At 33.4% G+C, this 12,857-nt stretch overlaps 1 pseudogene; it reads right to left on the minus strand.

The window, feature by feature from the left end:
- Positions 1 to 4,829: 4,829 nt before the first annotated feature.
- LOC141714657 (MAP3K epsilon protein kinase 1-like) lies at positions 4,830 to 10,785 on the minus strand (annotated as a pseudogene).
- Between the last annotated feature and the right edge of the window lie 2,072 nt (positions 10,786 to 12,857).

Genomic DNA, 12,857 nt, shown 5'->3' on the forward strand with positions numbered 1-12,857 from the left:
TCAAGAAGAAAAACATACGTTCTTAATTTTTTTAACTATATAGTAACCTAAATTGAGGAAATATGCTTAATTAAGATATTATTATCCCGCCAAAATTGAGGAATTGCATTATATAGTTTATTTATTGGGGAATAACAATGTAGGACCTCAAAAGTTCTTAGGTCACATGGTCTCAAAGCGAAAAATTGAGGTAAGCCCCGATAAGATCGAAAAAAATATGGATATGGAGCATCCCCACTTCATAAAGGACGTTCAAAAGTTAACCACAAGAATCATAGCTTTACGAAGGTTGACCTGAAGAATTGTAGTTTTACGAAGGTTTATCTAGAAATTAGGAGACAAGTGTCTACCCTTTTTCAAAATCTTAAAGAAGGTGAAATACTTTGAATGGACAGCTGAGAGCCAAGATATAATTGAACAGCTGAAAAAACACATGGATGAAACCCCATTGTTTGCCAAACCAAGTCCAGAGGACATCATCATGTATCTTTACCTTGCAGTTTTTGAAGAAGCAGTGAGTGTTTTCCTAATAATAGAAGAACAGAAGGTTCAGAAGCCTATCTGCTGCGTAAACAAAGTGATACATGGAGTATAACAGAACTACTCCATTACTAAAAATTTTGCACTTGTTTTGACAATAGCCTCAAAAAAGTTTCGACCTTACTTCTATGAACACAAGATTGAAGTTTGAAAGATCGACCATTTAGAAACATTATGCACATTTGAAAAGTTGGTAGGCTCGTCAAGTGGGCAATTGAATTGGGAGAATTTGACATCAAGTACAAGTTTCAAACAACTATCAAAACTCAGGCATTAACAGATTTCATGGTTGAATGTACTATTAACAACCAAGAAGTCGGGGGTAATAGGTAGTAATCCAAGAGAACAAATAGCCAAAAGAAACGAATGAAGATGAAGACATGACTCCAAGATAGTTTCGGATTCTCTATTTTGATTGGGCGTTCAAAACAAAATCTAGAGGTGTATACTTAGTCTTCTGGAAATATACATTTTGCAGCCTTCTATCATCTAATTCTCATGAAGAGTCATGTATTACTTAACTATCAAATAAACTTTAACCATCAACAAATTTGTTTATGTTGGTAAATTAAACCTATTTCCCCATTTCACCTGAAAAAGGAAGAAAAACATGTTAAATTTTAAAGAAAGAACTATAACATTTTATAATTTTATCTTGATTTAGATTTTTATACTTATTGGATTATAGTTTTATCTTAACATTATTTAGCAAAAAAATTTGCACGACATTCAACACAAATGTGACTACCTATGTTGGAGGTAAGTCGTAAATAGTATTGTACTATGCATTTGTTCGATTGAGGTGATAATTGAGATGATTGATTTTGTGATATCGTGTTTTGAATCACAAATATAATTGGTTCCATTATTAGAAACTGGCAGCGTTAGTATTGATTTTTGTTTTAGTCAAATAATAAATTGACTTTAGAAAAAACAAAAAACTGTAAAAAATTAGTTTAAATTCGAATATAAATTATTTATATGTAAATACAAAGGTTATATTTACATTCTTTTCGATTATATTTGTTTGTTACTCTCTCCATTCTCTCGAGATATTTTATAACAAACTTGAGACGCAAGGTCGGGTGATATACGTGTGTCCTAGAAGATTCGTCAAAAGTTAGCCAAAATACATTCCAATAACCTGCATTTCAGGTTGAAAATTGAAGCACCCGGACCAACCGAACATCAAGTACCTCATTGCATCTGAATGTACGTCCCAGTTAAATATATCATTCTCACAATTAACTCAATTAAATCTCATATTCAACTCCAGGATGTTTGAACCAAATATGTATTTATAATTATTAATAGACAGATTCATGATTACACTCTGATTTCCCGTTTTCAACTCCAAGACATTTAATCTCAATCTCTATTTAATTATTAATAGACATATTCATGTTTTCGATACCCAAATTCAACCTTAAAAATGTAGGAAATCTGAAAATACGACTTTAAATTATTGTGAAAGCTTTCATTTGTAAATAATGTAATTGCATGTTAAATGTTAATAACACAGAAACATGTCATGATTAGTAGATCACAAATATAGTTATTAACCTTATCTTTAACCTTAATTACATCAATAAACACTTTTAGAATTGATCCATATATACCTTTATAAAAATTGTCAATTATACCTTAACAATTTAATATATCTAATTATTAAGTGTTTATGAGCACATTTACAATACACAATTAGGTGCCAACTTGCTACAACAATTTTGTAGACCGTACGGATATGTCATATATATATGGAAAATGTTCAAATGAGAATTCACTTATGGTAGGAACTAAGAACCCATAACAGAATCACTAAACTCAAATTTTAATCACCTTTTTATTGATTACTTTCAACCATAAACTCGAATTTCGGTGATGTTGACATCATCACCTACTCGAATCTAATTGTATTTTAATTATTTTAGATTCAGTTTTTTTAATTATTTTCATTTATATTTTTAGTGATTCCTCCTGAATTTTGGTGATTCTGTATATGGTGATGTTGAATTTTTCAATGTTTTAAGTTCTAATTTGATAATTTCGTGGTGGTTGTAGTTTAAATATCAGTGATTTGATTTTATATTTGGCGGTTATAATAATGTAGTTATGGTATGATTTTAGTTACGATGATAGGTTATTTTGGTGGTGGTAGAGTTTTTGATGGTTGCAAAACTTATTGGTGATATGACCACAATGATTTGGTGATAGTTCAGTGGTGGTGGTTGTTACGGCTGTGTGGTGTTAAAAGATTTACATATATGCAGATATTAGTTTAGTGATTCGATTTTGAGTTTGGTGATTTTGTAGTGGATTCTTAATTCTCACCATAATGTAGTTCTCGTTGGAGTAACTATATATACACATACACTATTATATTAAAGACAAAATAATAAAAATTTGGTTAGTAGTAAATTATTAAGGTTATATTTATAGGTCATGCATGGGGAGGTTTAATAGTAAATTTTGTTGTTAAGTCTGAGGCTAGGACAATGCTTTTTGCTCCGGAGAATGCAAAAATTGAAGGTATAAAGAGGATAATCATTGAGATAGATTCTCTCATTTTATTTAAAGCCTTAAATGACAATGCAGCTCTTCTTCAAATTAAAAGGTTGAGCAATGAAATCTTATCCTTAGCCTCTACTTTTGAATGTTATTCTTGGTCTTTGGTAAGAAAAGATTATAATAGATTAACTAATTGCATATCAAATTGTTATCTAAGGATTGTGGGGTGTTTGGTCCTAGATATAACTATTTTGGGAGAATGACCTTGAACGTAAATTTGGAAAAAAATGACCTCAAATGTCACTGCAAAACGGAATCTCGGTTTCTGCTTTTTTTAATAAAAAATGGAGTTGTGTCCTCCGTTTCAGTCCATTTTTTTATATAAAAAACGTGAGTTCTAATCATGTTTATTGGATAAAACACAACTTCATATTTTATTTTTGAGGTTAACATTGTTTGTGTCTCGTTTTGAATGTTTTTTTACCCAAAATGTTAGATAATGTTATATTTTCAAGTTTAAAATATTATTTTAAGGGGTGTTTCGTTCGTATTTTATTCATATCTATAAATATTTTAATATTTTTAAAATCTAAATTGAGTATTAGTGAAAACTAAAATATTTAAAAATGTTAACAATTGACTATGGTTTCTAGGGTTTGGGCCTAAATGCCCTGAACCCCAAATTAAATTAGGATTTAGCCTCTAAGGTTTAGGGCATAAATACTAAACCCTAAATCACTGTAGCTTTTATTAACTTATTTTTTAATATTTCTTAAACTCAAAAAGGGATTGGTGAACCCTAAAATGTTTAAAAATGTTAAATTAGAGATGTTCTCATTTAATTTTTTAATATTTCGAAAACGCAAAAGGGGGTTATTGAACCCTAAAAAATTAATGATTGTTGAATTAGGGCCGACACTTGAATTTTAAAAAATTAATTTAAAATTTTAATGTTTTTGAAATTCAATAAAAAGGCATGAAAATATAAAATATTAATTAAAAATGAATGAAAATATAATTTTTGTACTTTATTATTAAAAACGTAATATCAAGTGTTATTTAAGATCTCCAACCCTGACTTGAATTTATGTAATAAATAGAAAAACATTAAAAAAATAAAAAATAAAAGTTGAAATCGTTAATTCATGTAGACTTTGAAAACCGAACCTTGAACAACTTTTTGGCATTAAAACAGGATCCGTAGTAATGTGTTGAATTTTTTTTAAAAAATAAAAGAAATAAAAAAATGTTACACGCATCCACGTTTTTGTTAATAAGAGAAACGGTGCCCCATCATCCATTTCGGAGTGATATTCATGATCATTTTTTTAAAGAGTGACCTTGAAAGTTATTCTTGCTAAAAAGTGACATTTGAGATATTTTTTGAGTAATGGGCGCCTAGTGTTGCTTACCATAGTATATCAGTATTGAGAATTAATGCAATTTTATGTTGGCCATAAAAAAAACATGTTAGTACTGGTTAGTCAATTAGTTATACTTCAATTCAATATCTACAAGTTTTTTGAATACAATTTTTTACAGGTGCCAGAGGTACGAAAATGAAATAACCGACTATTATTGTGCGCATGATAAAGCCAAAATTATCAAAATATATATAGCTCAAAGTATTGAAAATATATATTATTAATAATTTATTCACGACAAAACTTAGTATATATAACTTAGTATATATAACTTCGGTATTAAATCCGTTAAATAATGTGATGTAGTATTTTTTTTATGACACCAAACAAAACAAAACGTGCTCGGTATATCTGAGCGAAGACACAAACATGCTCCGCAGGGATTGTAAATAAAAAATTGCATCATCACAAAATCGAAATTTGAGGTAAAATGAATTTAATTTGCAGAACAAGTGCATTTGGATCATTAAAAATTTTGGAAACGGATAATGTATGTATCTTTGTAAGTCTGGTGGGTGATAGATAAAAACGAACGACGAGATACAAATAAACAAGAAAACCTGCAGATAAAAAAGAAGTATAAGGAGTATACATGTATATATGTTACGTACTTGCTAAAGATGAGATACCCAAGGACTTGACAAAACAGTGTTGATATGGAGTGCTTTCAGCAGCGATGTAGACATCTGTTTTACCACCAGAATTCTGCCCCATCTCGTCGTTCTTTAATCAGAGACGGTGCTCCTACACAGCCTGATATATAGCTTTACTTTAAAAGATATCAACGAAACATGTGACTCCAACGTAGTACTAAATTGAATTACTCCGCGTGATTCAAACTAGTGAACGAACATATTGACCAAATTGAGCCGAGCAATAGCATCCTGATGGTCAAGCCTTGAAATAAGTTACGGCGTCAAGCCATAAAGTAGTGTTTATTCGGGATGATTTCCTGCAAAAAAAGAATAAAAAGGAAACATGGGAAGCTATGAATCCTCCAAGCAAACTGCCCGTGTGAACCACAACCTTGTATACTGCTTTTATGTGTAAATAACTAAAAGTAGTGACAGGCCAAAGATGACTTGCGTAATGATTTTTAAGAATCGCTCCAGTATATGATGAAAATGTTGTTCTCGACAGGACTTAAACTCGACCAGTTTCAAAATAGCCTCTTTTTTTCAGTAAAGATAGCTCCACTTTCTTATCATCATTGTCATGAGCCAGGCATACAGCAATGGAATCTAATGCTGTCACAGACCAATACTCGTCATCAAGTAGAGTTAGGTAGACATCTAAACCCTCGTGAGCTCTTAACTGCTCCCTAGAATTACGTGATGCATGAGCCATATTAGATGCGGGATGATCCCATTCTCTGCTGCTTGTTCTTGCCTCCTTTTATTTATCTTGCAGAGATTGAATAAGGCATTGAGTACCTTCAATAAACAAAATCAATCAAAGAACATTTGTTAGACTGAGAATTGCAGGAACAGGTGAGGTACATACATAAGTCATCAAGATTTCATCTATATGTAGCAAATTAATATATAACATTAACAGCAATATCAGTTACTCAGACTTGCCCTTCATTTTGAATTCAGCAGTAACAACTAACAAGTACCTATTGCAATCTAATAACCTAGCTAACAGAAATGCTGACAAAAAAAATTACTAAATCATTATTAAAGAACAGAAAAATGCATGAGGCTTATACCAGTTTTAATGGATCAACTCAAATTTAAGAAATACTGAGCACATTAGGATACTTAATCCAGCAGCTCTCACGGCATGAGAATAATTTACATCTAACACACTTACAAATGACAGAAATCCATAAAGCTCCACTACTAATACAAAATGGCATTTAGAAATATGTTGTCATTGTCTAAATATTATTGGAATATATAAACCGTGTAATATTCTAAACACTTAGGTTAACAGCACATTTAACTACCAAAAAAGCTTTTTAAAGATGCAATGCATCGCTACCCTTCCGAGCTCTGACTCATGAGGCATAATCATAACTATATAAAGAAAGTCCGCTGAAGGTTTTCTAAGCAGTGTGGATCAGTTGAAAGATGATTAATGCACCTCAGTAACTATATAAAATAATAGATGGGTGCGAAAATACGAGGAGTTAAGATTAATAGAGTTCAAATACAAACTCAAATATGCATGTATTGTCTACCTTCAGAAGAATAGCAGGATCTATCTTATTGAACATCTGAAAGAGACGACTAAGCAAGCTTTGACTGCACATATAAGACTTCACAGTCGTGTCAGATCCAGCAAACTCAAGTACAAGGTCTGCTACCTTTTCTTGGTATTCCAGAGCCACATCAGCATTCCAAGGTGGAATCATGTGCGAAAGCAATCCAGACGAAGTTGCACTCCCTTGCATTTAGAACCCCAGAACCTGATAATACATCAGAAGCTGTCTGCGAAGCAAGTCCAGATGTAGAAGCAGTGGTTCCCTCGTTAGATAATGGTGCTCCTACCTACTTATTTGTAAACTTGAGTGGACTTTTGGCCATAGATTCCAGATTTGCATTTTCTCTTCCGTGTCCTGTAAAATCTGTGAATTCATGGAAATCACAATTTAATATCATCAATAAAAATGCATTATATTACATGGCATGATTAAAAAAGAAAATCCATGCTTAGGCAAATGACATGCTGCAGCAGAATACAAGACTTCTGTGGATATAATTACTTGAGAACTAAATATGAAATAGTTACCTGCAAATTCAGCCATTAAAATTCTAGACCATTTGTAGTTTTTCTCTCATTGGATGATTGTAAAAGCGGAAGCATATTTTCATGCTTTTCCATCCCGGTGAGGTGACGCACGTACTCAAGCTGACCAGAAACATGTCGAGAAGGGGTTTCCTTATCCAGCAAGCTAAGAAAAGGCCGGACATTATCTTGCTGAGTGACTGTTGCAGAATGTCCATTCGAAAAACCATCAGTCAATGTTGGTGTTCTGTCTGTTGAAATTCTATGTGCAGCTCTTAAAGGATCACTTCTTTCCTTCAACGTAGCATGTGCAAGCTTGTCGAAAGAGCTTGCGTCATGTGATTTTGAAGTAACAGGGCCATCTAAAGAGGCTGCACTTAAACGAGGCCTCTCACTATCAAGAGGAAAAAAAGTCTGGAATTGGACGAAAGAGAAACTGAAGCACGTGTAGAGACATGTGAGGAAATCGGATTATCAACTACTCCATTTAACCTTAAGGTAATCAGGATGATCAAATCCGTAAGGCGGTGCCAAACTTTGAGAAAAAGCAGGGTGTCCTGGATCCAGTGGACCAGACCGAGGCCTTAAAATCACACCATCAACTGGAAAACCACCTCCACCAGATACCGAAGCTAGTTGAGTCGCCTCATTCAAGCTATAAAGAGTGTTTTTTAAGCTTAAGTAGTATCCCATTTTTTGCAGCGATACGACAGAAATTGTTCCTGGGTGTTGACCGCTGAAGTTTAATTACCTGCCACATTCCATCAATTGCCAAATGAACCATTTCCCTGTGAGTCATGGCTCTTAAATTGTGTACCAAATCCATTACAGATGCAAAGCTGAGAAACAAAACCTACTGACAAACATGCATCTGGAATGACATACAGAATAAGCACACCATGAACTGCAAATGACTTATACAGCATAGCAGAAGCAGATGATGACATAAGCACAATGACATCCATATAAAATAGTAAACTCTGGGAACAAGTCATGTTTTTACTTAAAAAGGTAGACCTCTTCCTGAAATGTGCATAAGTGTCAGATATATACAATTTATCCAAACTATTCTGCCCCAATTTTCCTCTCTAATCTACTGTTATCTCTAGCGAACACAGAATATAAATATATACTGAGATGGTACCAGGGTGGGTTCAAAACTTTTAGAGAAATCAGTGAATTAACTCGGTGAAATTCAAGTTTCTTGAAGAAAACTCGAGTCCAGATTCTGTTTTATTCATTTTTGCCCTCAAAACACATCCTAACCAAAATACAAATACATAAAACAATTAAAGTAACAAGCATCAAGAGGTGAGTCAACTGTGAAAAATTTCGAGCAGTAGCCTTTCACTCACGCGCCCACACGCACCGGCCGCCAAAGCCACATGTTGGTGCAAGGGAACTGTTCTGGCCATTTCGTACTTTTCTCCTGGTATAGATATGGTCCTCTCCAGGTGAGTCAATCAGTGGTAGTCCGTTTCAAATCCAAAAAGTTCATGATATGGGGAAAAGAATGTTTACATCCCCATTAAACTGAGTTTCTTGAGTAAACCAGTGGCAGTTTCTGTGTTTGATAAAGGGGTTGGCGACCACAACCCATCAAAAAAGTTGTCCATTTATTACAATTAAAAGTTTAAGAGTACCGGGTGGTCAGCAGTTTGATTCCTGCTATCCCCAAGATATTATACACTTCAATTCCAAGTTAATGTTAATCTCAAGATGGGTGTTCAGTTTGAGGGTCAAGATGGGATTTTTGGACCCTAAGGTTATACTCAGGGCTCATGGTAATCCATTCTTCAGTCCTTATATGGCCTTTCAAAAGGTGTGTGTTAAAAAGTAACACAAACATAACATCATTACATGACAAGCACCATAACATCAAGGTGACAACATAGTTGTTGTAGCAAGTTACAAGTCAGTATTATTTTATTCACAGACAAAAAGGTAATCCACTTCTTGTAATATGCAAAAGTACCAGAACATACATGTAGACCCTGTTCTGCTACCAATTTTCTATCTAACCTGTCACTGTTTACGCTATGCCAGTATGCCCTTTCTTAGATTATTTGAGTACCAATTTGGGAAGATTTAGCTCTAGCCAACTCCTTCAAGGAAATATAATCCATGCTGAAAATAAAATCTAAATACAGACCTGGCAAGGAAAAGGCCCCTTGTTGAGGTTTTGGAGATTAGTGATAAGTGCAGCATCTGAGGTGATCCTTGTTATATTTACTCCCCGTCTCTCTTAAGAAATGGATATTTCGAATAATCATATTATGCCACGTGTAAGTTGTGATACACATAATCTGAACTTTATATGCACACACACAGGGTCACATACATTATATAAATTGCCAAACTTGTATTACATAAAACTTATTATACCCTGCGTCGATTTCTTGCATATATCTGATTCCACATCTACATGAACTAAACATGGAAGACTAGGCATGTGAAAGTAGGACTGTTTCACTCAAACCACAAAGAAAAACCAACCTGTATTTTGCATAATCAGCTTCAAGAAAACCCACAAGAATTAGAAATCCACGGCAAGCAATAGACGTGTGCAAAGTCAAGAAGCTGCATGGAGAAGTCAACGAATTCAATCTGTATTCGTGTAATTTAAATATATATAAATTACTATCTGAAACAGCAAAAAAGCTGTGTACCTTGATTGGCAAAGCTGCTGCAAGAAGTAAGCTGCTTCCATTCGAATCTCACGAGGACGATCAGGTACAGAAAAGCTATAACGAATACAAACTTCAGGCAAGCAGATAAAACCACATCTTCTGATTCATCTGGCCTTAATGACGAAACTAATTTGCTAGATTCCACTGCCTGCAGGCAAGTAAAGTATAAGTCTGCTTGTATACCAACCAGTGCAACAAGTGTAAAGTCCGGGTATTAAAAAACCTTAGATTCCTATTTCTCACAAGACATCTATAAGCTCGGAAATGTGAACTTTCATAGCAATTCTAATAGTTTCATATCTCAGCTATATTCAGTCACACCCACACAGCTGTTTTAGGATTCCCAATAGAAAGAAAGCAATTAAGTTAACTCACTACTCATACGTCGGGTTACATAATATTGTCCATAACTCATATATATGGCTAGCATTTCAAAGTTTATCAAAATAGGTAGGGTGTAGAGGGGAACGGTCATGAGAAACGTAGCTTGTCAGTTTCCCTTATACAATGAATATACATGGGAAAGTGAGGAACTGTAGGTGAAAAAGTTCTCTGCTGGCATTTGGTCATCAAAGCTCTGATAATTTAACAAATAAAAGAGGCCAGACATAATGTAACTCCAAGCAATAAAGTCAATAATACTTATTAATTGCTTTTAATACTTGTTGAAGCGAACAATTTGGCACAGTAATCAAATTCGCTACCAATCTTACCAAACCATCAATGTCAATAGCATCTTCTTTCAATACACCCGTCATAATACGAAGCAAGTCACCACCATTTGTCTGCCCTGACTCATTTTCCATTTGCTTCTGAGCAATTGTGGCCCTTAACTTTGTAGCTAGGTCATTCCTCCCTTCATCTGTGGTAAAGGCATTCCCTTGATTCATATGTGAAGAGGATGCAGATGTTGAGTGTAATATCCGTATTTTTATTTTAATTATTATCTATTTAATATTTGTATTAGTTAGAAATAGATTAGAATTAGTAATAATAGTAATTTTTAATACAATTTGATTTGGAATAGAATTAGTAATTATATTATTAATTAGATTAGGGATAGGATTCTATTAATTGTGGGCTTGTGGGCCTATAAATATATATATATATACAAGTTATGTCCTATTCTATGTCTTTTTAATTGGAGCCGCTCTTAGAGGCTAGGGTTTGAGAAGACAAGAAGATCTTAGAAGTTTATTCTTGTGTTATTCGATTGATCAAGGTACGAGAATCGATCTTTTCTTCTTCATAATCATATCATGTTCATCTTCTTATTTGTTTGTGCTGAAATTCGTATGTGATAAAATCAGCATCTCGTATCTGTTGTAAAATCCATAACTTATTCGTTTGTACACGGAATTCATTGATTCTTGATTTTCTGGAAAGCTTGTTTCGATACCTACAACTTCCATGTTTACATATTTTGTGGAATCAGCCTCTAACTATGTGCAAATATCCATTCTTTGTGACCCTTCAGATTTATGACGTGAACAGTTTTTCATACCTTCTAAAATTCGTTATAAATCGATCTTATGTCGGAAAATTACTCATGATATCAATCTGGAAAGCTTATGAAATTCTCTTTCATTATATGGTATACCCATTATATATTTAAATCTTTTAAATTGCCTAAATTGCCTTACAAATATTCTGGTCTGTTTATACTTATCATCATAGTTGTTTCATGTTCAAAAATTCATATCTTCTTCATTATTCGTCATAAAATTATGATCTTTATAAATTATGAAACCTCTGAGAATTCTCTTTCATTGTCTAGTTATAGTCGAAGTGAGATCAGATTGTCTTTATTGTCTAAATTTGCCTTCTTTGTAATCTGTTCCTGAATAATTTCTGCTGTGATACCTGAACTTCAAAAATTCATAACTAATTCGTTATCAGTGCGTTTTTGATGAATCTTATCATTTTGGAATCCTTGTTAAATCTACTTTATTTCTCCAGTTGACCATTATTTCAAATCCTTAACTTATCTGCTGTTAAAATTCGAATTAGTATAAGTTGTTCACTTTCAATCGTATTTCAACAATCCGATTTAATGGTCCATCAGATGAGGTACGGATTTCGTCCCCTTTCTTTCAGTGCTACTCCTTTTATTATTAAATATATCTGATTCTTTCCCTTCATATTTTTATTCATTCCGTTCTTATTCGTTTGATCTCTGAAAATTATTTTAAATCTGTTCTGGAAGTTTTAAATATTTAATCTTGCGAGCTTTAAAATTATGTTTGTTAAATATCTGTTTAGAATATTTGAAATATCTGCTGCAAGTGATTCTTAAAATTGTGAAATTATTTTATTTGAACCCTTAGAGTGAAATAGGGTATACCGAGTTAACCAGCTGTAGGGGTACTACAGCCATGTCATTGCGGCACCATTGGCATGACACTTCCATGGCAGTGTGATTGGTCATGGCGTATCCTTTTGATAGCTCAGGAGGAGAGCTTTGGCCATTGTGATATTTGTTTCAGGATACGTGGGTGCACCCAGAGTTTGATTTGTGATTTGATTCGACAGTGACGTTGTATATGCCGTACTCGTTAACTGGTTTGTTGCACACATTAGGTACCCTATGATGTGTGTATTTGTTATTTGTTTTGCTCTCGGTATGAAATATCTTAGCCCTCGTTGTTTCAGCCTGTTTTATTTAAACTTGCTGTTTTATATTAAACTGTCAAATGTTCATCTTGTTTTATGTTTTATAAATTTATTCCAATCCGTACTGGGCATTTGGCTCATGCCGTATTCTTCTTCTGGCAGGTACTTAGGGGGACTTTTGGGGCTGTGTGATGGAGAGCTACCTTTATTTCGTTTTTAGGATTTCAGACTTCTATCATTATTTAGACTTAATTTCTTATTAGAGATTTCAGCATTTATATTTTTGGTTTAGATATTTTGAAGATTTAATATTATTTTTTTTTTTTGAGATTTTAGACTGTTTAATTAT

This window comes from Apium graveolens, chromosome 3 (genome assembly GCF_009905375.1).
Source record: "Apium graveolens cultivar Ventura chromosome 3, ASM990537v1, whole genome shotgun sequence".
NCBI lineage: Eukaryota > Viridiplantae > Streptophyta > Magnoliopsida > Apiales > Apiaceae > Apium > Apium graveolens.